The 5,041-nt window shown below is 33.6% G+C and overlaps 1 pseudogene across 1 annotated transcript; it reads left to right on the forward strand.

Moving 5' to 3' along the window:
• The first annotated feature begins 3,382 nt into the window (after window positions 1-3,382).
• LOC105505588 lies at window positions 3,383-3,869 on the forward strand (annotated as a pseudogene). Its single transcript, XR_001000774.1, has one exon. The product of XR_001000774.1 is annotated as a 60S ribosomal protein L27 pseudogene (transcript).
• The last annotated feature ends 1,172 nt before the right edge of the window (window positions 3,870-5,041 follow it).

Raw genomic sequence — 5,041 nt, forward strand, 5'->3', positions numbered from 1 at the left:
GTCAGCCTGTCTTTTGAAGCTTTGAAGCCAGACATTGATCCTGTAGCTATGAAAGTAATCATGTAGATGGCATCATATTCTGTAGTTATGAAGGTAGCCATGTAGACGGCATCATAAACCAACAGAAAGCTGTTTTCTCTACGTTGAGAATCTATTAGATTAGCCATCTTCGTCAATGATCTTAGCTAGGACGTCTGAATATCCTGCTGCAGGCTCTGCGTTAGCCCTTGCTGCTTCCTCTTGCATTTTTATGTTACGGATGTGACTTCTTGCCTTAAACCTCTTGCATTTTTATGTTACGGATGTGACTTCTTGCCTTAAACTTCATAAACCAATCTCTGCCAGCTTCCAACGTGTCTTCTGCAGGTTCCTTACCTCCCTCAGCCCTCACAGAATTGGAGAGAGTTTGGGCCTTGCTCTGGATTAGGCTTTGTCTTAAAAGAATGTTGTGGTGGTTTGCTTTTTTTCCCAGACTACTGAAACTTTCTCCATATGAGCAACGATGCCGTTTCACTTTCTTATCATTGATGTGTTCAACGCAGTAGTAGTTTAAATTTTTTCAAGAACTTATCCTTTGCATTTACATTTTGGTTAACTGTTTTGTGCCAGAGGCCTAGCTTTCAGTCTACCTTGGCTTTCAATAAGGCATCTTCACCAAACTTAATCATTCCTAGCTTTGGATTTAAAGTGAGAAAGATGTGACTTCCTTTTATTTGAATATTTGGAGGCCATTGTAAGGCTATTTATTGGCCTAATTTCAATATTGTTGTGTCTTAGGGAATAGGAGGGCTCGATGAGAGGGAAAGAGACAGGGGATGAGTTGGTTGGTGGAGTATTCAAAACCCAGACAACTTCTATCGATACGTTCACTGTGTTATATGTGTGTGGTTTCTGATGTCTCAAAATAATTGCAATAGAAATAGCAAAGATCACTGATGAAATGTCACCCAAATCAATATAATAATAATGTAAAAGATTGAAATATTGTGAGAATTACCAAAATGTGACAGAAAGACACAAGGTAGGTACATATTGTTGGGAAAATGTCCCTGATAGACTTGTTTGATGCAAGGATACTACAGACGTTTCATTTGTAAGAAAATAAAAAAGAAATAAAACATATCTGCAAAGTGCAGTAAAGTGAAACACAATAAAATGGGGTATACCTGTGTCTAGAATGGAAACTACTATGTATTCCTATACCAATAGTCCATGATTTGTAGGCAGCAATCTAAATCAGAAGATGATAGGGCTGGTGAAGATGCTGCAACATTACCGAGTATCTCTGAACAGAACTTTTGTGCTGGTGGTAAACATTCCTGCACATATGAAAAATCGAGGCAAACCAATACTGTGCATTATCTAAAATGGTCATAAAATTATTCCTGCTGTTCTCTCTGTTGAGGGCAACACATTAGGCCCATTTACCAAAAGGTCCTTGAGGTTGAGGGCTTTCAGTTCTAGAAAAGGTCATTTTTTTCCCCCAAGAATTTCTTCAGAATGACTATAATTTGCCTTGGCCAAATTGTACTGTAAGCTCATGGATTTGCAATTGCTGAGGACTTCCAATGGTTTCTGACGTTATTTGTTATCTAAAAACTTCATCTTTATCGACTAGTGTTTCAGAAGATTAAGTCTTAATGATATGAATTGTATTATATAAGTTCCTAAAAGATATTAAATTTTGAAGGGTAATTTCGGTGTCAGTCTAACTACCCTTTTAATTCTATTGTATTTCAAGTCAATTAAAATTAAATTTCAAAGTTCTGCTTCTTTGGTCACTTTATATATAATATAAAAATCTTTGTAAATTAAATTGAAACTTGTGTTTTAGTTTTAAACAAAAATTATTATGAAACAGTTTTTCTCTGGTAATATAAAAAGTGAGATAAATTTCATCAGAATTTTTATTTGACATTTACATTTCTACCTGAGATATCTATATTTTTATCTACATATCTGTATCTATCTATGCCCTAAACTGAACAAACTTTGGAGTTTCTTTTTCTTGCCTCTCTTGGAACCAAACAAAATAAAAGAAATGTATATCTTTGTTGTCTTTTTCCATTTACTTTATAAAATAGTATTATGGTCATATTTCTTTGCCTGTCCTCAACATAATAGTTTATAGGCACAGAATTGAAGTACTATAATTTTCTGGGCATTTTTATAACCCCATTATACAATTCTATCTACTCAAGTGGTCTTTGCAATGGGAAAAGCCAGTAATTACTGCTTGTGTCATTAATGATTGCTTGCTGTTCTAAAATAGGAATTAAGAACCTGAAATTTCTTAGCAGTGGTTAAACACATTAGGGACTAACTTTATCTCTTCCTTTACTTAAGAAGCTGCTATGCAGGAAAAAGAGACTAGAAAAAAGTTGGAACTAGCAGAGTACACTCAACCTGCCTCATGGCTATGAAGATATATCTACCAATAAGCAAGTTTAACAAAATCTCTGATCTATGCACACATGTACATGCACATGCACATGTGCGTGCACACACACACATACACACACACATTTTTAACTGGAAACCTAATATTCAGATAAAATAATGCATGAATGGAGCACAATCGACTTTATTTGATAACAGTTGCATTTAGCAAATGTGTTTATGAAAATAATGCAAGTTTTAACAGTATATACCGTAACATAAGATAAAGTAAGGTTTAGTGTACACATTGCCCAACCTCAACAACTCATTGTCAGTCTTGTTTTCTTCCCAACCTACAAGATTCATTTTGAAAGAAATCCCAGGCATATCTTTTCATTTTAAAATATTTCAGAATACATCTCTAAATTACTATAACTCTTTAAAATAACTAAAATGTTATTAAACTTGATTTTAAAATTAACTATAACTGCATCAATGGTCAGTGTTCAAATTTTCTTATCTGTCTCATAATTTAACTTATTTATTCATGTTATAATACAAACAAATCTATACTTTGCAAGTGGATGATATTTCTACGTCTTTTTCTCCATCACCTGTGTTTCCCTCTAGTTATGAATACAAATTAAAACACAACATACTAAAACATGGAATGCAGCAGAGATTCTCCTCAGAAGTAAATTTATAGTAGTGAATGCCTACATTAAAGAACATACAGATTTCAAACAAATACTTAATCTTATACAATAGAAAACTAGATTATCAGGAAAAAAAAAAATGAGACCCAAAGCTCCCAGAAGGAATGAAATAATAAAGATAAAATTTAAAAATGTGTTCAAATGAAATATAGAACGGAAAAATAATACGGAAAATCAATGAAAACAAAAGTATAGTTTTTTGAAGAGATCAACACAATTGACAAATTTTTAGCTAGATTGACAAAGAGAAAGGACATTACAGAAATTTTTAAAGATTTTAGAAATAGGCTGTAGGCCTGAGTGGTTGCTGCCGAAATGGGCAAGTTCATGAAACCTGGGAAGGTGGTGCTTGTCCTGGCTGGACGCTACTCTGGACGCAAAGCCGTCATCGTGAAGAACATTGATGATGGCACCTCAGATCGCCCCTACAGCCACGCTCTGGTGGCTGGAATTGACCGCTACCCCCGCAAAGTGACAGCTGCCATGGGCAAGAAGAAGATCGCCAAGAGGTCAAAGATCAAGTCTTTTGTGAAAGTTTATAACTACAATCACCTAATGCCCACAAGGTCCTCTGTGGATATCCCCTTGGACAAAACTGTCGTCAATAAGGATGTCTTCAGAGATCCTGCTCTAAAACGCAAGGCCCGACGAGAGGCCAAGGTCAAGTTTGAGGAGAGATACAAGACAGGCAAGAACAAGTGGTTCTTCCAGAAGCTGCAGTTTTAGATGCTTTGTTTTGGTCATTAAAAATTAAAAAGGAAAGAAAAAAAAAGATTTTAGAAATAATTCTATACATAATTTTATGTCAAAAATTAGATAAGCTAGATGAAATGGACAAATTCCTAGAAACAAATAAGTTACCAAATTGACTCAAGAAAAAGTGGAAAATCTGAACACATTTAGAATAAGCAACGAGATTGAATCAATGTTAGAAAACGTCCTAACAAATAAAAGTTCAGGACCAGATGGAAGACTTCATAAGAAAGGAAAACTAACAGGTCAGCATCACTTATGAATATAGATATAAACATTCTCAAATATTAGTAAACCAAATATAACAGCATATTATATAGATTATATACTGCAGCCAATTGGGATTTATCTCAAGAATGCAAATTTGGTTCAACATGAGAAAACCAATCTGTATAATACACCACATTCATAGAATAATAAAAACAACAATTGATTATCTCAACTTATCCTGAACAAAAAATCCTATACACTTCCATAATAAAAACATTAAATACACAGAAATAGAAAGTAACTTCCTCAACATGATCAAGCCCATATTTTAAAAATCCACAGCTAATACAATTGTGGTGGGGAAAGTCTGAAAGCTTTCCCCTAAGATCAGGAAAAAGACAGGGATGCACACTTTCACCACTGTACTAGACTTTCTATCCAGGGAAATTTAAAAAGAAAAAGAAATAAATGTCATTCAAATTGGGAAGAATATAGTACAATTTTTTCTACTGGCAGATGACATGATCCTAAATACAGGAAATCTAAAAAAATACACAAAAAGCTACTAGAATTAATAAATAAAATCATCAGCATTGCAGGATACAAGATCAACAAGCAAAAATCAGTAGGGTTTCTAAATACACCAGAAATCAAAAATTTAAATTTAAAATTAAAAATAAACTATGATAGTAGCATCCAAAACAATGAAATAAATAGAAATAAATTTGGTTATGTCTAGTGGAGTGTGTGATGGTGGTGATTAAAGAATTGTATACTGAATTTTTTTAATTGCTAAAAGAAATCAAAGAAAATCAACATAAGTAGGAAAAAAATCTTGGGTTCATGGATGTGAGACTTCATATTTTATTAAGATGCCATTACAACCAAAAGTGATCTACAGAGGCAATGTAATCTCTATCAGAATTCCAGTGGCTTATTTTTGGAAAATGTAAAAATCAAATATCAAATTCATATGGAATTAC

This window comes from Colobus angolensis, unplaced genomic scaffold, assembly GCF_000951035.1.
Source record: "Colobus angolensis palliatus isolate OR3802 unplaced genomic scaffold, Cang.pa_1.0 Scaffold127, whole genome shotgun sequence".
NCBI lineage: Eukaryota > Metazoa > Chordata > Mammalia > Primates > Cercopithecidae > Colobus > Colobus angolensis.